Raw genomic sequence first — 23,476 nt, forward strand, 5'->3', positions numbered from 1 at the left:
CGCAAGCTAAACTCGACTATTTTAATAATGGACACAATATTGCTACCACTGCAGCTCGAAAAATGCCCTCGGGGAAAATAAAATAAAAAAAATTACCTTTGTTTGGTTAATGCACGCTTCAATAAAATAAGATATTGTATAACGCTGTCATATATATATATATATATATATATCGATTAGTTAATTGCAGGAGCCGCTGCGGAGGGTAAACTACTAATTCTAATAACAGTCCTTCAAGCTGGCTTTGAAACTTGATGAACGTTTAATTGGGAGCATGCCGATTTATCAAATCATTAAATGCTCACTGCCAAAAAAAAAAAATATTTATAGGCCTTCAGACTTTTTTTTGGTCCATGTAAATGTTTCTCAAAAATTCGACAAAAATGTCTACGACATTTTGTTTGTGTTTTTTTTTTTTTAATTTCAGAGTCGCTTCCTTCTGAGATATTAACCGCCACGAAAACTAAGTCAAATTAAACGACAAAATCACTCGTCATCACGAGTCCTAGTTGCGGAAGCATTTGCTCCATCTTCTCTTCAACAAACTAGGTCATATACATCTCATATACCCTTAACAAGATATTCCAGATTTCATTTGGCATTTTGTTTCCGTAAGAGCCAAGAAATACTTTGTGTGATGTTAGCAGAGTTTCGTTTCGCATGAAATGGCTAAATAGCAACCTCCGGCTGAACAGGACGCTTACTGGAAGTATTGTTTGCACTAGCGTTCACCCATGCTCTGAAATACGTGAGAAGAATCTAGCATTCCCCAAGCAAAATATTATTTTACGGCGCTTTCAAAAGGCACACGTGCATGATCACAGCCCGCCGAGCAAGTTTTACTCGCCTTTCCAACACAGATATCGTGCCCGAAGAAACTGAGATACATGCGTGAGCGCAGGAGGCGTTTTTTTCGAGCCAAGGAAATCGGAAAGTTTCGGTTAGAAGTTTATTTCTGTATGATTCCTCCTCGTTCAGAAAGTAAATGAATGATGCGAATTTTTTGGAATAAAATATACAAAGGTATTTTTTTTTTACAGCCTGTTGGGAATGAGAATATACATATTTGATCTTACGTGTTCAGAGCATTAGTTAGGTTTATGCCATCTTAGAATTCAGTTATACAAAAATAGAAGCTGAAGGGGGTCTTGAAAAAAAACATGGTAGAGGTGCATTCGTCAGTAATTTGTACCGTGAAATCAAATATCCCAAGCATTTTACCCGAACGTATCAGTGGACGTGAGAAACACCGCAAAACTAACCGCCGGATATGACGCCAAACACAGAGGTTTCAAATTCTTTGTGCGTGCTGCTTGCGAGGGGAAGTGTGCAGCGCTTTTGACTTTTCGCGAAAGGCTTTCGCAAGCCGCGGGAATGCTGAGATATCCACATAACGTCACGATTCCAACTTCTCTCAGAACGCGCCGGGAAGGAGGTGGGCCTTCAGCGCTATTTTTAAAGCGATGTTGTGGCTACTTGACGCATCAATCAGAAATATCATTTTGATATCTATTTTACTAAAAGCAAAATTCAAACAACTTAAGTTTTTTTTTGTTTTTTTTACACGCATACAATGCCGTTTTAGATTGTTTTATAACTACGCGTTTTGACGCTGACATACCCAAACATATTGACTATGATTTAGATGTATTCACTTCTATGCTGCACCTCGTGAGACAGACAATATATCCAATTACTTCAGTCTGTACAAAATATGCGATATCTGGTTCATATCTTGCAGTTGATGGTGCACTGACGCACGTACCTTCCCCGTACTGTGTCATAAGGAATGTTTCCGGAATCTCACGAGTCTTTTGGTTGGTGTCTCGCGTCATAACCTCTGCACCAGCGACGTTTATGGCACATCCACATTTATTGCATTCGATCACAAGATGTCCACCGCGCGATTACTTTACTTCTAACAGATGCTCCAGCAATCTATCCTTAATACATCTGCCCTACTTACAAATGTATACTTTCCCGCCTGACAAACGGATATTGTATACAGTTCCCATTTCACATTCTACAATCTTGCTCTTGTGTTTCTTTTAGAAATGTACCACCGGCCTCTCTCTCCTTCTCCCCCCCCCCCCCCTTGTCCAATTTTTCCACACAGCTTTTCACCTTTTTATCTTTTTTGGTGCAGAGAAAATCAATAGCACACTGTGTTTCTTTGCTGCCTTTCGTATGCGTCGGCTTACTTCATGCATATATAGAACTACCACGGGTGTCATTCGCGTCCGTCCGCACAGATTACCTTACCGGTCATCTCTCCGGACGGACGAGATGACTTTACCGGTTGGTAAGGTCATCTTTTTGCCTACAAGGACACGCGAAACTGCATGCGGCCGTTAAGGAACATGGTTTTGTCTTGTTACTGGAAGGTACTTTCTCGGATAAAGGAAGGCAAGTTGTAAAAATGAGCTTAAGCGATATGGTAAAGCTGCTCCTAAGCCAGGTTTAAGTAAAGGTGGTCAAGCTCTGTGATAACCTGGGACATCAAAATTAAGCATCGGTGCTTGGGGCAAAATGTCTCCATCTGGATGCGTTTCTTGTAAGAACACGCAAGGAAACGTTGTCATTCTGAACGATTCTTTTGAAACGGAGATCATGGCAACTGCATATGGTGGAGTACCTACAACGCCACCTATCGCAATTACACCTGCATGATCCGTTCAGAGCCTAGAGTTCAGAGACCGTAGCGCTGAGTCTCAAATACACCAATCCAGGTATGTGCGATGAGGTGTCGGAGATATACGATATCGCTTTTACTCAATTTCCTAACAAAAGCTGTTGATCACGATTCGATAGAATCGAAGTGCTCGGAATAGTGAACTTTCAGCATGAATGTGGGATCAATACGGATAGGCTTTCATAAATGCTGGAATGGTACCTGAGCTCCAGGTACACTGTTTTTGATGGGGCAAGGACGATACAGGCAAATTCAAATTGCATTGGAACAAGTGTCGCCACCGTCCTAAAAGGATTCTTTCTGGCAAAATATGTTAGACCAATAAAGGAAAAGCAAGAAGGCATGAGTCAAATATTAAGGTGCGTTGAAGACGATTTGGTGCTCCTTCATCTGCAAGCAGAAGTTAAAAGACGCGTTTTCTAAACATTTTGTTGATGGTTTCGAGCCCAACTCAGGAGGATTGAAGTATACTAAAGAGGAACCTGCAGACGGAAGTATGCAGTTTTGAGACATCAGGCTGCCAATACATGAGGCACGTGTATGTTGGTGGTATTACGCCTGATCGAGAGAGTTTCTGCCCCGGTTCGACTCCAACCACTCCAAAATTGTCAAGAGAGGCATTGCCTTTACCTACCTGCAGACTGCATTAGCCACGTCCTGTCCTTACAAAACTATTGAGTTTAAAGTTTTAGGTGAATAAGACTGGAACAAGCGTTCTATCCCTCGACGCTCCTTAGGACTTTTGGGGGAGGCCCTCCTTAAGTGACTGCGGGGTGGCGGGAGTACACTTGATCGGCAAGGGACGAGAATCATATCTGCGGTAGTTTGGTATGTACATTAAGTCAGCCACCGGATAAAAAATGTAGCGAAATAATATACTGATCCAGTGATGTTCTCTGCACCAAAAAAGCTGGAAAAGCTGCGTGTAAAAATTGAACGTGTGGGAAGGGGGGGGGGGGGGGGGGGGGTGGCAGGTGCTCCGCTACAAAAAGAAACACAGGAACAGATTTGTTGAATGCGAAGTGCAAATTGTTTAGGCGACATTTATAACGTGATTTTGAACCTATTTCACGGCTTTGTGTTTCGACCACCATGCGCTGTGAATATCTGATTTGCTCTGAAAGGCTGAAGAGCGAACCAGCCGGCACCGCTTTCAGGTCTAGCCCCTTGGTGCCGTTGATTTCGCTGGAGTCGCCAATACACAATTCCTTTGTCGTGCGAAATAGTATGCATTGTTTAGTCGGCCAGATGTATTAAACGTTTGATTTTGGGAGAATGTGTCGGCAGTTAAGTCATCGCCCAGTGGGCACCTTGGGATTCATTGCAATAGATGTGGGCGTGGACCAAACTTTCTTGACATAGAGGTTATGACGCGACACACTAACCAAAGGGTTCGTGAAATAACGGAACCATTATTTCCTCATGACACATTACGAGGCAGGCACGTGTGTCAGTGCACCGTACAGAGCGTTATATATATATAAAAAATGCGTATCCTATATAAATTGAAGCAATTGGATAATGTTAGCGATGTAGTGGCACGTTGGAGATTACGCGGCTTTATGTTTCCTTCATAGTAAAACCAGCTGTATATCAGGGCTTTTTTGTCGAATTTATTTTAAACGTCTTTTTTTGCGTTGTTTTTGATCAAGTTGTTTAATACGTGGCTGCATAATCGTCTGGTATTCTGGCAGAGACCCGCTTTGTGACATATTTTAGCAAGATAAATTGTAGGTTGAATTCCGTGTTTTCGGATAAATAAAAAAAAAAAACTCTGAAAAACACCCGCCGGTAAATGTTTGGTCAATTCTCATTTATCAGATAAACTCCGAATTTTGATGTGTCAATGCCCCCACACCCATTCCTCCACAAAAAAAAAAAAGAAAGGAAAGAAAAACTAAATAAAGACGATATTTTTCAATTAAGTTTGATCAGTGCACAGGGTTAATGGTCCCGGAAAACGCCACCACGGTTATCTTTCAAATCTCGTATCATTGACAAAAAGGGTCTTGCGGCTTATCTCGTCAAGGTTCAGTACGACATATCATTGTACTTTCGGGTCACGACAAAAACCTCTGTATTGGCTTCCAGTTTGGGCCATACTATTTCTGTTTGAAGAGGAAGGAGAGGTTGTATTTTTGTAACAGTGAAAGCTATAGACTATAGAGACTGCGTAAAATTGGGAAGAGGGGCAGTTGAAACTTCCCAATTACATCCTCTATTACACCACCTTGCGCGGCCGCGGGGTAGCATGGAATAGGATGGGATGAATACTTCCTTCCCAGTGACTACCTCCAGGAGTTTATTTTTAAGGTATCCACGTTAATCAAAGTCACACATGCCTCCAACTGTTGCCGTGTGACAAATTAGTAATGTCAATGGAAATGGCACCAAAACCAAATCCAGCTGAAGAATTATTAAGTGATACAAGCGCATTTTATTTTTCTTTATCTAGCATACGTTTATACGCGGATATTAGTTATTTATTTATTTTTCATGGGAAACACTGGGAAATTAAGCTCCGAATTTCGGAGATTTTGGAATAAAACAAAAATAAACTCCTATAAACTCAAAATTTTCGCAAAAAAAAAAAAATAACTCCGAAAACCACCCTCCGAATTTGACAAAAAAATAAACTCCGAAAACACGGAATTCTAATTATAGGAGGCACAGTCACATGACAACGTGTTCTTAATTATTGATCGCTCCGCACGCTGTGATTTATCTCCCATTTATTATCTGATCAAACAGCGCTCCCGATTGGATTGAAAGACTGTTGGACGTGCATTCACGTGGATTCCTCCAAATCAAGATATTTATATTGGTGGAAAATAAATTAGAGTTAGTTCTGAGCAGACTTGCACACGTCACTGAAAAATAGTAAGGAATTACATTTACAATTACTCAAGGCTAAATTGTAATTTATTACAATTACAATTACCCTCCCATGAAAGTAACTGACCGTTACCCCAAAAAGTAATCCGTTACTTTCGTGGCGTTACTTTTAACATTATTCTCCTCAAGTAAGAAACAAAGGGAAGAGGGTTATTCAAGCTCTTATTCTTGCCACCTGTTCCATTTAATGACCTTGAGTATTTTGAGCAACCGCTGGCTTTCGAATGTCTCTTCAGACATTTTGCATTATCTCTTACTCAATATGTCGACTGCTACGCTGAACACCATTTGAGCTGAGGCACTGGATGGGTGTGCCATATTGTTCCTCACGAATGCTTCATGCTCTGCAGTGAGCTTTTTCAGCGAAGCAAGGGAAGTACTATTTACCTTGAACGTAGAGCAAAGCTTCGTCGTTGCAGCCGTTGCCTACTATTCGAGAGATTTAGTAGGTCCTTCCGATACCTCCGATACCCGCGCTAACGGAACCCGATAACGATATTATGCATGCGCAAAGACGGCGGCGAAGTATCGGATATCGTTATCGGAGTCATCGGGCCGATCTACTAAAATTCTCCATTCTCTAAATCGCGAAGCTGTAGAAGTCATCAATAGCAAAACATAGTTTTTAACAGTAAGGTGATAATTAAATAATAAATAAGGTTTGGCTCGATATTCCTCTTCCTTTGGTTCTGAACAGTTCGAGCCTCACTTGAGACGTTGGTGAATAAAAAAAAAGGTTCCAGTATATAAATATAAGTAATAAAAAAAAAGAACACTCATAACAACAATTAATTAGAACGTCGGTTAAAACAGGGAAATGTAAACGCACGTTCGCCGTGTGTACTTTTCTTGGTGCTGTTCAAAAACGCACGGTGCACGAACCGACTGCAGGTTACACGAATTTCAATCTCTCCTCAAGCTCAGAATATCAAGTCTACGTCAGCCACCATTATGTTTTATTTGTAAAAATGTCTGCTTGAGATAAGATGCGTCCTGCTGGGCAAAACAGGAAGAAGAAAGGAAGACTATTACCATTTTCTAAATGCTCGCAAAAAGCTGATTCACAAAAAGGGTAGGGTAGACGGAGCGTTGTCTCCTGTTATGACATTTTGAAAATGGTCGTAGTCACTATATCCGAGAAGGAAATTGTTAATTCTATTCAGTGCCCTTACCGCCTCGAGCTTCTCGAAGAGGCGCACAATCACTTGGTATCACCCTCTCCCCGTCTTCGATCGCAAAACAAACAAACAAAGGGACTCAAAAAAAGCGGAAATAACTTGCCCGCCCCCCCCCCCTTTTTTTTTTCGTGAATTGTTTATTTGGATTTTTCGACATTGATGTTAGGGTCTAAAAAATGATAGATTCAGGGGCTTGGTGTTGAAAAAAAGGCTTTGCGGAACGGAAGAGTGCCAAGCCACCCTTTGCGCTGGTCGATTCGCGTGACAGTGTCACTGCACTCGACTTTACAAAAAAAAAAAAAAAAAAAAAAAAACTTTGTTTCGAATGGGGCGGTGGGGGGGGGGGGGGTGGTTCTGACACAAAAATGTAACGGATTACAAGGAATCCGTTACGTCAAAAATGTAAGGGAATTACTTTAAAATTACTCTAGAAAATATGTAATTATTCCGTTACTAAATTACTGATAAATGTAAGGGATTACAAGTAATTTCGTTACTTGTAACGGATTACGTACAAGTCTGGTTCTGAGCATACGCTGCACATACGACGAACAATATGAAGTGTCGTGACAATCCCCTTATTGAGATCGGTCCGTAGTTGTCTCTAAATTTGAGGTAAGGTTTTATTCTAACTTTTCCTAAACTATATAAATTATTGTACATTTATATAAAAGAGCTATACAGGACCTCCCGAAAAACAATCACAAAACATTGCGAAGAAAAGAACACAAAGCGCTCTGCTTGAGTGATGCAAACTGTTTGTTCTTAGCAAGCGTCCTCTGAAATGACTCGAAGTTTTTTTAGCGCGCCTAATGCTTTAAATAATTAGGACTAATCACCTAACTTTTAAATTATTTGTTTAAGGTCCGGGGTTTGTATAGAAAATCTGCAGAGCGTATTGAAAAACAGCCAATGGGAAATTTAAAAAAAATTTCTGCATGCAACACTACGCGCGTTGAATTATGGGACCTCCTTGCCCATGGAGTAGAGTGGCATGGTAACGATTCCCATTTCCCTGTTGATGAAGTAAAGCATTTTTCACTGCGTGGAAGTAACCTCAGCACTCGCTGACATCGCACCGATTCATCTTCGTGAGAGCATCTGGTTCAGCAGGGACCTCAAGCGGCCATAAGAACCTGCCTAGACTTAGCGAGAAATAGGCGTATGGCCGATCGTGCACCTTACATTTTTTTACCGCCTGGCTACCACTTCAGAGCGCAGCATGACTCTCCATCGTCACAGAGCATTTAAGGGGTGTAGGTGATTGAGAGTACAGGGCAGGATAAATTCGCAGGTCATTTCCTCTTCTGTCTTGGACTACCTGCGCACACACTCTGGCACGTCGGGAGTTCCCAAAAAACGCGCCCCAGCATTCTAGCTGTATTAAAATGCTACACCATAAATATAAGGAAGGTGACATATTTTTACAGGTGAATGTATTGAATCCTGACGGGTTGTCGTGAATCGAGGTTGGCAAATCAATACCTCAAGGGTAGCGAAAAGGTACCCAAGATTCTTTGCACAGAACTATGCCACAAGGATAGCTTGGATTATGCTAGATGGCTAATAATGTATTTTCCAGATGATACATTTTACGCGTTTCATCTTTTTAGCCTAAAAAACCTGCAATGTACAAAAAATGCCATGACAACGTGTCCGCGCGTCGAGATTGCGGCACTCTCAGACGTTCCCTAAAGGAACAGAGGTCACATTACCTTAGGCGCGCTCTCTGAGACAGAGCTTCGTGTTGGCGTCAAGCCCTTAATCGTAGGCGCCATCACCTTCCACCGCAAAGCCATCTCTTGAGCAGTGCACCAGTGATAAGGTAAACTTTGTTCCTCCAGAACACGGCTGAGAGTGCAGCAAGCGCGACGCGCTGGTCCGTTGTAACGTCGTCTTATATTTCGTTTCGCTTCTCGCAAGCTTCGTGTTGAGGCGAAAGAAAAAAGTAACGCACAAAAGGTGATATGTAGCTGACACCTTAATTTGCTTTCTCAATGAGCACTACAATATTCAAACTAACACTTTAGCCCTGAAACGAATAATTTAAAAAGTTAGCTAATTAGTCATAATTAAACATATTTCTCGGCGCAGTAAACAATACTGTACACATCCATAAGACGCTTCTTATCAACTTACAGTTGATTTCATTCCCGCAAAGAGCTCCTTTTTCTTGTTTTAACGTTGGGTCTAAGTTATCAGGGGCACCCTCTGTATAAAGAGTTTTACCATAATCCTCAGAGTAAAAACCGAGTCATGGGGGAGGTGACACAAGAAATGTTTTGCTACTATTCAATTTCAAGTAAAAACGCACATTGCTCCGGCGTTCTTCGTCGCTCACACAAGTGTATTTCTATCCGCTTTTTTAATCAATAAGAAACAGAGGTCTTCAAATGAAGCTAGCCAGATTGAGTATTAAAGAAAACTTTGGCATGAAATTGTGTATACGGACAAAGTGTGTTGACAGGTGCAACAACTGAGGGTGCCTAAAAATGTACTTCATGAAAGGGAACATTTTTACATTGTGTTTACTTTGCTTAAATTACGTCTGCAACATGTTGACAGAGTTGACGTTTTCTTCCACTCGTTTGTCGCCGATTTCTCAACTATGCGCGCTTCCGATAAAACGTCTATAAGGCTTTGTTCGCGCAATGACAGCGTGACAGAAATTAACATCTCAAACAAGACACTCCAGGTTAAAATGGGACGTCTGGGGACCCTATATATGAGGCATTCGCAGTACCCGTACAAGACACCCCACATTCTCACGCAGCCAACTGGATTGCAAACGTATTCCCTCAGGCGAAGTCAAGTTTGAATGCGGTCAAAGGGTAACAGAGATACAAATAGGTGTCGGTGCGCACGCACGTTTCCGCCAATCGAAACATGCAGTTTAGCATACCGTTATGTGAGCACGGGGAACAAGAACGTTGGCTTGCATGGCCCAGTAGGTATGGGTCGATGCCGGCCAATCGCTTGTGATAAAGTTAAAGGACGGCGGCTGAAGGGAGTGCGGCCGAAAAACGTCCAGCTCGATTAAGTAAAAAAAACGCAAGAAAGAAAGAACATATTAAGTACACCCATTTTAAGGCGAAAAAAAGGGAGGGGTCGGGGTCGTGTCGGGATCACATTCTCAGCCTGGATTCATTATGGGGGATGGGTGTAATTGAGGAAAATTGAAGATTCTCTCCGACACACTGTCCATCTTACCTTTTTTATGTTGTTATCTTTCGGCCCGCTTTGTTTTAGCTCAAAATTCTAGCCTCGTATGTCTCTGGATGTGTGATTGTGTTAGGAAGCGACAAATCTAGTTAGGCCCCCAAGCTTTTGATGTCTGTTTTTTTCTATCCTTCGTTTATTGTGTCCTCATAATGTGCCCTGGGTCGGTGAATTACGTTTATGTTTTTTTATGTGTAGATATTATTTTTTTGTCAAGTGTATCGCGTACTTGGTCGTGGAGTACGTGCTTCACAATCTAGATATTTGTTCTCGTTTTTTTTTTGTAATTGACTACATATTTTTTTTTTACTTTTCCAAGGAGAGGGTGTACGGATGTGATTAATCGCAATGTTTCTCACCACACACACAAGAAAAAAGAGCGAGGCGTCGTCACCACGTCGTGTGTGAACTCTCGAATGAGGTCCGTCGGGTGTGTTAATAGGGGTCGTTAATATCTTCCGTAATTAGGTTTGTTCTGTCTTTCAGGGCGTGGTTTTTACGTCTTTGGTGTCGCGATAAATAGGCCCTGCAGTTCATTTGTTACCTTTTTTGTTTCACTAAATCTAAAACTCAAAAACATTGAGGAAAACCGTTTATCGCTACGAGCTCAAAATTCGAAATCGACCAGGCCAATCAAATTGATGAAGTAAAAGTATAATTCTCATTTCTCAACATTACTGTTTTATTTTTATGACAGTTTTATATTTGCTGTTTTACTCAGTCTCAGGCTTTGCAGGGGAATTCATATGAAGCCTGATATATTACAAGTTTTAATTTGTTTTGTTTATTCTAGAGATAAATAGGTCAAACGTTTATTTACAACATTGAACTTTAACACAAGTTGCATTTCTACTTTTCGCTCGAGCCCCTACAAAGAACCTTTTACTTGAATGTTCTTCCAGTTACGTGGCAGACTTGTCGACAACTTACGTCACCCGAACAATAATTAAAGGATTGCAACGTTAAGATCAATGTCCTAGCAAATTGACCAAGAACCTGGATAAGGACGCGGTGTCCTTCACCCCACGTCATTTATGGCAAGCTCCACGAACTGGTTTCTTAATTTGGAGGTAAAATATTTAGTTCAAGATTAACGGTAGCACAAGATATTGCAACAGCATTCCTCACAAGACATTTTTATATAAGTCAGAAGAATGACCAGCAGGAGAAAGAATTTTGAAAGCTTGGTTCCGGTTGACTGTCTGATGTTTGTACGTACAGCGGGAAAGGAAACGTAAAAGATGTAAGAGAGAAGAGAAATCATGAAATATGCGACATCATGTCATGCTGAAAAATTATTATTATATATATACACTTGCATATTCATTGCGATCCGTATTTTTAGTCATGATTTCCGTGCTAGTGTTACGCTGCAAGAAACCATTTAATGCTTCGTAACTTTAGATTCACAAGTTGTCCGAATGCACTCTTCACGTTTAGAGATGATGCAGTGGTACCAAGGCTTGCTCGACACGAGCTGGAAACTTAATTAGATAAAACCTTGCTGAAGTTTGTCTACCACAGCTTGGATCATAAAGCCTGAATTCCTTCTTTTCTGCGGTTTTGCCATTTTTGTGGTACATAATAACCTTAAACCAAATCTAGAGGAAGATATGAAACAGCCTGATCCAAAATGACCGTAAAGTGCATAACAAAGGCTAGAGTTAATCCGAGGGATCTTTCACCTACGCCACAAGAACGAATTAAGGAAAAAGGACAGAACAGGAAAACAGAAGTTAACCTTGTACCGCTTGTCTAAATTTTCTGAGGAACGAAGTGTAGACGTGCTACACTATGACCTATGTTGGCAGACGCATTCTATCATAGGATACTCCGCTCACAGCGTTCCGTTTTGCTGCTGCGCTAAATACACCTAAGGTTCTGCCTAGGTTTTGAGCCGGTTAGCTTTTTTCTCGTTAAGTTCCAGCCCGCCGCTTTCTCTTGCTTTGTTCACACGTGCTAGGCTTTGCAGAAGTATTAATGAAGCTCAGATTGCTGCTATTTCCTCAGCAACTGTCAGGTTATTGCCCGGAGCAGACGGTCGGATGCACGTATCGAGTGCCAATGAAGAGGTCCCTTCAATATTACGGAAAACACTATTTGTGACTGCAGTAACTGTGCCTTTATTTACATGATGAGAAACGTATGCCGCTGGCTAACCTAGGGCTTGTTTCATCGCGGCTCAGTCCAGTGAATCGCGCTCAGTGTTCTGCCTCGAGCTCTTCGCGCGGCCCTTCCGCGAGATCTCGTCTTCTGCCTTTTTCTCTGAGTTACCATACTCCTCCCGCTTTAACTGTTTATGTGCCAACGGGAGCTCCAGCATCCGGCAGGCTTGGTGGCACGCCAAATCGGTTTAGAGGACGCCGGATCCGTTGAGGATAACGGTTTGAGTGTTCAGTCGGCGGCGTGGCTGCGTCTCCTGCCGGGCCTGGCTTTACCACTGTAGGTGGGGCTCTTCCAGATGAACTCTTTAAGTCTCCAGCTGTTTCCGTCGACGCTCTAGGAGTGGCAGTTGAGTCTAAGAGCATCCATTTTGGTGGGCAGGTTCTTTCACGACTTGGTAACGGAGCGTCCAGTCGCAAAAGATGGTCCACGGGAACGGGGACTGTACGTTCCCGTACCTCCACTTGAAATCATAGTGTTCCTCTTCGGGAGACAATGACTCCAGGAGACCAAGAGTGTTGGTTTCCTCTCACGTCTCGCAAGACCACCTTATCTCATACATCAAAATAACGAAGTGATCGTCGTGACTTTTCGTGTGCCAACTGTTGCTGGCGTTGGTGCTTGACCACAGACCGCTCCACACTTGGCTTGATTAAATCCAAGCGAGTGCGAAGCGGCCGCTTGAGGAACAGTTCAGCCGGTGTTCTCTCTGTGATTGTACGAGGAGTGCTCCGATAGTCCAGGAGAAACCTGGCCAGCTTTTGGTTTTCTGCTTTTGTGTGTGTGTTTCCATCAGCGGCGTCTTTCTTTCAAGCTCGCTTAAATGTCTGCACCGTTCGCTCAACCGTGCTATTTGAAGCGGGATGATATGGTGGTGTAAGGATGTGCTTCACTCCGTTCATTCACAAGAAGTTCTCGAAGTCTGCAGAAATGAACTGCGGCCTGTTATCCGAGGCAACTTCAGAGGAAACTCCATATGACGCGAAGGGGTTCCGCAACAATTCAATGGTGCGTGCTGCCGTAGTCGTTTTTGTGGGCAGGACTTCGGACCACTTGGAGAAGCTCTCCATTTCTACCAGGTAGTGCTACTCGTCGAGCTCGACGTCGTCTATATGTACCCTCTCCCACGGGTTTCTTGCCCAAGACCATGGGTAGAGGCGTGCAGCAGCTGGTTGGTTCTGCATGGGTGCACAGACGTATCACCGCTTAATGAAATCTTCAATGTCCTGGTCTAAAATTGGCCATCAGAGATAGTTTCGTGCATTGGCCTTCATTCGACTGACGCCTGGGTGATTCTCGTGCAGTTCATGTAGTAGTCGTTTTCTAAGATCCGGTGGTACGATGACTCGGCTTCCCCATAGAAGACAGCCTTGGTCCGTTGAGAGCTGCTCCCGTTTTTCGAAGTAAGTACGCAGATTTTTATCCTGAAGAGAGGTGGGTCAGCCATTTAGGGTAAAGTTCAGGACCTTGGATAAGGTTGTGTCTCTCCTTGTTTCCACCGCGATTTGATGACTTGTGACTGGAAGAAGTTCCACGTCGGACACATGAAGTACCGACGTGTCTTCGTCCGGGTCAGTGGAAGCAAGGTCTAAAGGAAAACGCGACAGTGCATCTGCAATGCCGTGTTCTTTGGACTTCCGGTACACGATGTCATAGTTCTATGATAGGAGAGTAAGTGCCCAACGTTGCATTTGTAATGCGGCTAAGCTTGGAATTGCTCTTTGGGCGCTGAAGATCACAGTCAAAGGCTTATGATCTGTAATAAGAGTGAATTTCTGACCGTATAAGTACTTGTGGAGCTGCTTCACTTTGAACACAATACCAAGTGCTTCTCGTGCGATCTGTGCGTAGTGGCGCTCACTTGGTGAGAACGTCCTAGAGGCGCAAGCAATTGGCACTTCGTCACCGTTCGGCATGATGCGAGATATGGCTGCTCCCACTCCACTTGGAGATGCGTCGCAGGCGAGGCAAAGCGGCTTGCTTGTGTCGTAGTGTGTGAGCCACTTGTTTCGCAGCAAGCTCTCTTTTGCCTCTTTAAAGGCTTTTTTCACATTCTGACGTGCACTTGCAGTGGCTGTTTTTCTCTAGAAGCTGGTGTAGTGGTTTCAAAATCGTGGAAAGGCCCTTCAAAGATTGCCCGTAATAGTTTAACAGGCCTAGACATGAACGCAGTTCCATCACGTTGGAAGGTGACGGCGCGTTCTGGATGGCTTGCACTTTACTTTCGGTTGGGTGCAATCCTTGGGCGTCGATTTTGTAGCCAGGATATTCCATTCCGCTCTTGAGGAACCCGCATTTTCGAAGATTGGCCCGAATTTCGTTCGCAGTCAGTCGAGCCAGAACTCGGTCTAACAATTGAAGATGGTCCGCAGAGTACTTGACGTGATCAAGATGTCGTCAAGATAGCACACGACGTACTCCAGTCCTTGTAGGATCTGATCCATGGACCATTGAAAAATCGACGGCGCTTTGGATATTCCGAAAGGTACACGATTGTACCGGTAAAGACCCTGGTGTGTGGTGATGGTAGTGTAGACATTCGAGTTGGGTTTTAGTTCCAACTGTTGGTAGGCACTGGTCAGGTCTATCTCGCTGAAGTACTTGCCAACAGCAAGTTTCGCGAACAAGTCTTCCCCACATGGTAGTGGATAGGTCTCCTGCTGAATGCAACGGTTCACGGTTACCTTGTAGTCTCCACAAAGTCGAACAGACTTGTCTTTTTTTGGAACCACCACGATCGGTGCCACCCAGTTGCTTCTATCAAGCTAGTTGATTGTGCCGCGATTTTCGAGGGCCTCCAACTTTTTGTCCACCACCTCACGCAGGGCGTATGGAACGGGGCGAGGTTTGAAGAAAATTGGGTCACATTCGGGCTTGACGTGAATCGCTACTTTGATTCCTCTCAACGTTCCCAGCTGGTCGCTGAAGAGCATCTTGTGCTTGTCTAGCAGACTGTCTAGTCCATTCCGAGCAGCAGACTCTGCCAGGGAGAAGAGGTTGGACCAGTTGATTCAGATCTGCCGCACCCATACAAAAATGGTCTATGGTTTTCTATGGAAATTTATATGGCTGTTTATCACCCCCTATGGCCCCCTATGGTCGGCCATAGAAATCCATAAAGACAGCTACAGCCAGCTATAGAAAAATCTATGGCCCTGTGTCTAAAAACTGGGAACCAATACATTTTCTTTACCCGCTTATAGATAATTCTATGGCCACAAGTCTAAAGACTGGGAACCAATAAATTGTCTTTAACCCTCTATAAAAAATTTTATGGCCCAGAGTCTAAAGACTGGGAACCAATAAAATTGCTTTAGACGCCTATAGAATATTATATGGCCCCATTTCTAAAGACAGCGAACCAAGAAATGTTTTTTACCCGCCTATAAAAAATTCTTTGGCCCCGAGTTTAAATACTGGAAACCAATTATTTGTCTTTACTCGTCTATAGAAAAATTTATGGCCCCGAGTCTAAAGGCCAAGAACCAATACATTTTCTTTCCACGCCTATAGAAAATCACTACCGGCGCTTACTTTTTAGTAAAAACACTCCACGTTAGAAAATTAAATCAATACTAAATTTTTGTAATGGAGGTGACAAACCATGACCCAAGATATGTTCTCCGCTGTTGCAACGAGTCGTGAAAATTAGTAATATTGTTTGTTTGAAAAATCCATAAATATTTGTGCCACAATTAAAATTAATTATTACCCCCCAAAAGTGAAAATAAATTACAATGGCGCCGAACACTGCAACCAAGCAATAGCTTGATTGCAATCTTCAGCACCAGTGTACTGCATGTCATCACTGCATTGTCAACGTGATTCATCAAACTTATTAAAAAGATAATCAATAAATTTTAGTTAATTAGCCTAATGATCTACATTTGCTTTTTTCAGGGTGTCGAATTAAGAGATGGGGGCTATTCCAAGAGACAATTCAAATAATGTATTAAGTACGAGTAATATTTGCTCCGCCTCTCCGTGTTTTTGAGACAAATGATGGGTCACCGGGAAAGTCGGATTCAAAAATTAGACTGCTATATATACAGCTAGTGCGAACATAGCGTACGTTCGCACTAAATGTATAAATGGCAGTCCGGTGTTGGTGCGTTGTTGCTGTTGTGTGGGGTAGTGTTCTGCTTGTGTTGTGTGTATTCTGTGTGTTCAGAGATGTATGTATATCTACCATGTAGCGTTCACAAGTTTGGGGAACTTGAAGTAATTTTTTTTTGAGTTTGCTGGCTAAAGAGAGCCATAGGATAAGCCATAGAGTAGTCTTTAGCCAACCATTAGACAAGCTAAAGAGCGCTAGGCTGGACAGCGATAGGGCCATAGACAAAGCTAAAGAGCCCCATAAAGGCGACCATAAAAATGCTAAAGGCAGCCATAGAAAATTCTTTAGCTAATTGGGCCAAATAGCTAAAGCCGACCATACAAAGAATTTTCTATAGCCGACCATAGGACATTTTTGTATGGGCAGCCAGTTCCTTCCCAGCAAAGCTGGTCGATCTCCATCGACGAGCAGCAATGGAAGCCTCATTGTCTGATTTCCGTAGGTTACAGGAACTTGTGCCTCTCCAAGGACAGGAATGGCGTCGCCGGTGTAGGAGCGGAGGCGAAGAGTCGAGGATTCCATTGGCAAACCGCGCAGCGGCTCGTTGTAATGCGTCTTGGAGATGATGGTAAGAGCTGTCTCAGTGTCCAGCAGCATTTTTACAGCATTTCCTGCAATTTGCAGCAGGACTTCGATGCCGTCGCCGGGACTGTTGGTGTTTCCATCAACTGGATAGAGTGTGACGTAGTCGTCTTGGGGACTTTCTTGGCTGGATATCTGGTGTGTGTATTGCTGCGCATGTGCCTTGCTTTTGCAAACTCAAGCAATGTGTCCCTTCTTCCCGCAGTTATGGCACACTTCCTTCTTAAAAGGACAGTCCTGATGATGGTGATGATAGCCACAACGGTAGCAGGTGCTAGACGTAGAGGCACTCGACGCTCCAGGTGCCGCCAGCTTTTTTTTTTTGTGGAACGCGCCTGCACTTCTACTTTTTGAATTCCTTGAATTTGAGGAACTCCCGTCTGCGTGTGCTGACGAGGGTCCTGTCTGGCAAGTTCCAAGCCTAATGCGATATCGCACCCTGACTTGAAAGACAGCGTCCTCTCGATGAGCAGACGGTTGGTGTAATACTCATCTCTCAGCCCACAGACGAACCGGTCTCTCAAGGCAGCATTCATGAAGTACTTGAAATCGCAAGTATGAGCAAGCTTCTTTAGCGCGGCTATGAAGTCAGTGAGAGCTTCGGCCTCCCCTCGACTGCGTCGGTACAAGCGAAATCGTTCTGCAGTCGTGATGGGGTTGGGCCTTAAATGTTGATGGAGCGCTTGTTTGATTTCCTCGTAAAAGCATTCAGTTGTTCTTTTAGATACGAGGTCTCGTAGCAGCTCATATGTCGATGCAGGAAGTTTGCAAGCAAAATGTCTGCCTTCTTGCCTTCCGGAACCTCATTAACCGCGAGTCAGCGTTCGAATTTCTCAATGTAAAAATCAAATCGTTTTGACTTGTTGAAGTCAGTAACGTTACCGATGTAGGTCATCCTCACCTGGTTTGTGTCCGCATCGGCTTCGTCCCTTCCCGACGTCTTAGCAGTCGAAGCTTCCTCCAGGGGGCTAGAGCTGTGGACGTTCCGGTTGAAGAGGCTTTATCTATGTCGTTGATGCACACGGATGATGGCTGGAGCACCCTCGTCGCCAGTTGTAGTAACTGTAGGTTTATTTACACGATGAGAGAAGTGTGCTGCTTGATAACCTAGGCCTTGCTTCATCGCGGCTCAGTCCAGTCAATCGCGCTCAGTGCTCTGTCTCGAGCTCTTCGCGCGGCCCTTCCGTGAGATCTCGTCTTCTGCCTTTTCTCTGAGTTACCACAGTTACCACATATCCTTTATGCGCTGGGTTATCGGATTTGTTACCCGATTTGCCACCCTGATGTTTTCGTTCCCAGACAGAGGCGGATGCTCGAGTTTCCTCTTGCAGGTTCTTGTTGTGGTCCCGTGTATGACTGACAAATCGAATGCAGAAATTGTAACTCTTGCGATCTTTATTAAACTAATGCGAATTGTTTCCCAGCAACAGTCGCACTTCTAGATGTTTATTCTTCGTTACCTGCTTGAGATGAGCTAGTTGTTGCAGAACTATGAGGGGGCCAGCTGTATATCTATCTCTGATTTTTGGTTAGTAGTCCAGCAGTATATCTACCTCTGTCTGTTTCTTCTATGTCTGATCTCTACATTTTTGTCTCCCAAGTTCAAACTGGTCATATCCTAGTTTATGCTTCGTCGATTCATTAATTTGTACTTCCCAACGTGGCTCTATACGGCTTGTGGTAACGCATAAGGTGTCATTGAAATTGTTAAATGTAGAGTATTACGGTTTTAACTGGAGTGCATTTTTCAAGCAATAATTAGGCGTCTTAGATTTGTCTTCGTTGGGCAAAATTTTATTCTGAGATTATTATGCAAGTTTAAATACATACTATAGGACATTAGAGTAAGAAAACAAAATCCCATTAAACGGTAAAGCTGATCAATTTTTAACACTTCTGTGTGACAGGGAGAACACCTTTTTATCCCCTGCATTGTGTGTAAAATTCAAACTAGATTTTTTTTTTTTTCAAGACAACAAATAAGGGAAGATATGGAAAATATATATCTTGCTGCAGAGCCGTCAACTTTGTTCAGCACCGGCTCCCATTCATTCACCCTTCCCAGTTCGCTAAAAATAAGAAGACTTGAAAATAAATTCAAAGCCGGTCTTTAATTTAGATTTTGATAGATTTCTGTTTAGACTGTAGTTCGTGCGAGTTGGTAGTTAATACCTCCGATGTAACAGCGCACAAAAGCAGACGGGCAAATTTCTACGGGAAAACTAAAAACGTTCTTCTTTCTTTTTCATCGATATTTACTCTTATTTTAAACGCCTTGCAGGAAATGATTTTAATCATCGCTTTTGTCTCTATGAACTTGTGGCTAAATAATATAACTAATTCTTTTATAAAGTTAGAGACGGCTTGTAAAACACTGGTAGTTAGATGCTCATATTATAGACTTCGACAATCTCCATAGTGATGTGATCACTATACCTGCCTAGTACCGTGCAGTTGGTTAGATGTTCATTAGAAGCGAGATCTCAAGAATCAGTACCAATGTGTCCTGAATAGACTTTAATAATCTTGTTTTTGTGTTCTTTTGGTCGGTCAGTGAGACAACGTGAAGTCTGCCCAATGCAATATTCTTGCGCAAGAGGGGTAGTTAGTAGGGTCGTGTATGTGTCAGACGTTTGCTTTTTTCTTGGGTTAGAGGTTGCATTAGTCGCCACGCTATCATGACGATGATGGGGTGAATGGTGAGCGAACAGTCCGTCCTATTTTTATTTATGATATTCGATACAGTACAATCGCCGTTGTTGTTTATTCATCATTAACGTAAATATATATTTTTATTAAATGCCAGAAACATTTTACAGTATGAGTGTTGGCAAAGTTTCAAATATTCCAGATTTTGTTGCGCAACCTCACGTGATACTATCAAAAATGAGAAAAATAGAGAGAGAGACAGGGAGTAAAAAGGAGATAACGCGTATAAAGCTTATTTCCAAGCACAAACCTACTGTGAAACCCTTTAATTTCGCGGCATAATTTTTTTACGAATAGCACGCGGAGGTCAAAACCGCGGCCACTGAATTTTGCGAATTCCAGACGCCTGCATTGAAACTCTTAATGACCAAAAATTTCGCGTGCCCTTAAATTTCGCGAAATTCGCGAATATTGAGGTTTCGCGAACTTAGAGGGTTTTACAGTATTGCAAAGCCATTCAGGGGTCACATCAGGATTTCTTAATTTTTTTTACGTACACTTCAATTTTTTTAAGGGTTTTAGATTTCCTTTAGTTCTTTTTAAGGGGCCTAACGTACTGTTCAAGAGTTTACAATTGGTGTAAGAGATTTGCCATAGCTTCTAAAAGGCTTGTGAGGTCTTTCCAAATTTTTCTGTGGAAGTATGACACCTATCAAAATCGTTTTAACGGGTGTGTGGGGATATCTCATAGCCTTTTAAGATGTATGAGTTGCGAAATCTGCTTGGCCATTTCGTAACGGGCGGCCGCAGCCATCGGACGCTCAGTGTCGGCTTCCCGCCGCGTGCGTGAGACGTTTTCGTTTAGAACAGCTCAGTGTGCGGATCAAGGAGAAGGTCTCTAAGTGCCCTGTTTATTTTGCCTCTTTGTCCGTGCGGCTTTAGAAGCTCGTCCAGCGAGTGGAAAAGTAGCCGGGGACGCCACCGCGACGGCACCGTAAGCGGGCTCAGGATTTCTTAACAGCGGCGGACGTTGTTTTCGCATTTATTGTTTTCGCTAAACGTGCTATTGAAAAGTTTGAATGTCTGCGTGTGGAACACCTGTTTTGTTTTATTACTTAAACTCAAGAATTTGCCCCGCAGCGTTGTGAGTACTTTAAAGTATATATTGTTTCCAACAGATAATTCGGTGGGTCCTTTTGGTTCTGATCGCTTTTGTGTACAGGTACTTGCGCCCGGTTCGAGCACACGTTGGTTGTTATTGTCTTTTTGAGATACCGCGTGCATGTGCATCTCAATGTCTGAAATAATCATCAAATATCGTTTTAAAATACATTATTTTTCTATGGTTCGCAATCATTTGGGCGCCTAAAGAGCTGAAGGGCTGAGGGTGCCTGAATGCTGAAAGAGTTTGAAAGACTGTAGGGGTTTCAAGGGCTGGTGGGGTTTGATTGGCATAAGGGGTTTGAAGAGCTGATAGGGTCCCATAACACATCACGGCTGAAGTGTTATTTCAATGGGGACATTTTGCTGCCAAGAATATTAATAGACAGAGAGCATAGTTTAGTGCCGTGTTCCTTACTCACATTTGAAAACTCGAAAGCAAGATGAGGCGATACCGAAGAACTGCTGCTGTTATTTGTCTAGGTCACTCAATTGAGAAAGAACCAGAGTACAAGAAATCCTCACCTATCGTTAGTAAAACATATTTTGTAACCCCAGGCATGACAAGGACCGTACTGAATAAAAGAAAGATCGGACAAGACATGTTATGTACGATTGTGATAAGAGCCCAATTCCTTGTGCGATATATCGTACACATTGCACACGATTCTTAATAAGGAAGATTATAATTCATCAGGGAGAAAAGCTTGGTGATTTAATAAGTTCCAAAATAACTTGCCCCTATTTTTTTTTATAAATTTATTAAAGTACCTTAAATATCCCTAAAAGAATGGCATTAAAGACTGGCATTGCATAGGAAAAAATAATCATTCCGAGGAACAAAACAGTAAACTTGCGACAGCAATTACATAAAACAGTCAATACTCCAACCGGACCACTCTCCGTAAAAATCACGAATAAATAAACACTTAATCAATCGAATCACCCAGAACAAACAAAATTACAAAGAAAACTCAATTGGACATAAATCAATAATCCCTAAATGAGTACATATAAGAGCCGGAAATCTTTCGAGGTTCGATTCATTGACGGTGAGATTAGGGAGGTTATTCCACCTGGTGACAGTTTGGAGGAAAACTGATAAAGAAATGAAGTTTTGCGTGTGTAACTATACATTTTACGCGTGTGATTAAGGTAAGACGAAAGAAACATAAATCTTTGTTGACTCAGAGAAAATCTGCCTCAATAATGTCAAAAGAGAAAAACGTTTTCATGTTTTTGTGTATAAGCTCTTGGCTATTCTTAGCTGACCCTGAGAGAATCGTTCAAACCAAGTAATTTTGAACAGAAGTGTCAGTTTTTTTTCATGAGCATAGGCTGGCAGCTATTATTTTTTTTTACCAGGACGAAAGATCAGCGTAAGCAAATTTTTAACATAACATAGACCGGTGTCAAAAATCCTAGCCCCCAGCGACAAAAATGTGAAATGACCTCAAAATCATGCTTCTGTGAAGACAGAGGCTGCGCATAAATCATGATTTCTGCTTTTTCCAGCACTCTTGGCATCGGTGTTGTTCTTGGAGTTTCGTGGCTATGCATTTGTGACGGTCGTGTACTACAACACGTGCGAAGGCTTGTAAAAAACGGGTTCGTGCAAAAAAGTGCAGCTTCCCTAAAGTGTCATGACGTCAGCATAAACACACATGGCGGCGCCCATGCAACAGAGCAGACACTAGTCGATAGCTCTCAAAACAAAAACCAACTAAACCATTCAGAGTCTCAAACATAAAATTATTACTCTTGTGATCTTTTTTGCTGAAAAGCTAGATGTCGATGGGTCGCCGAAACCGCTTTTTTATTGTGTTTAATTCGTCTGGTGTAGACAAAATCTATCAACTGAGTTCATAATTTTACCTGCCTAGCTGGGACCAGGCCCACTAATGCTGGCCTCAGAAATAATGGGACAGGTTAGACCGCATAGCAGCTATATCCAAAGCATGCTCGTATGATGCGCGGAGGTAAATAGAAGCGTCCCTGCTTGGTGCCTAAATAAAAGATTGCGGTCAAATCAGTCAAAAAGTACGTTGAATAAAGGGTGTTTATGTTCACTTATTTAGAAGTCTGAACACATGAGCCATTATCATCACTGAGAAGAGTAAACAAAAAGGTGTCTGTGTGTCCGCACCGCATCGCCGCATATTTTATCAAAATGCAACAGCATTGCTTGTTTTCTACAAGGGTATTGCGAGTAACTATACTTCATTAACCCGTCAGTTGACAACGCGGTGGAAAATTCGTGCTCCTTGGACAAGTCATGCTTCCGTATTTCGCCCACGTGATCACGTCCATACCTGCACGTTGAGAAGGGGGTCAATTGGCCCGGCGAGCAGTTAGATGTTAACGGAGCAGAGGCATCCGATTTTCGAACCTTTGTATTTAATAGAGTAAGATGCCCGCATCGGCTTTTCTATCTCTAGGCAACCCTCAACCTTCGGCGTGTCTGTGGCACATCGAACATGGTCATACTCATCGCGTCCCCACTTCTGTTCAGGTGTTCCTTCTTAGTTCGCTTCTTCTTGCCAATGCATTTTAAATCGACGGGCTATCAAGTGAGCACTCTGTCCCGCGACCCGCGCAAGTGCGTGATAACAAGAGGAGGACGACAGGCGTGAATCATTCTTTTATGCATACGATTTCGTTTCAATGTGACGGCAAGGCTATTTCAGGTTAGTGTTTCTTAAAGAGCTACTATCGCAAATTAAAAGCGCAAAGCCTGATTTAGTAACAAAGACGCACCGTGTACATGCAGCGGCCGACACAGTGATGTCAAAATTCCGGTTGTCAAGAAAAACAAAAAAA

The sequence above is a fragment of the Ixodes scapularis genome, unplaced genomic scaffold, assembly GCF_016920785.2.
Source record: "Ixodes scapularis isolate PalLabHiFi unplaced genomic scaffold, ASM1692078v2 PGA_scaffold5__190_contigs__length_132052651, whole genome shotgun sequence".
NCBI classification, from domain to species: Eukaryota; Metazoa; Arthropoda; class Arachnida; order Ixodida; family Ixodidae; genus Ixodes; species Ixodes scapularis.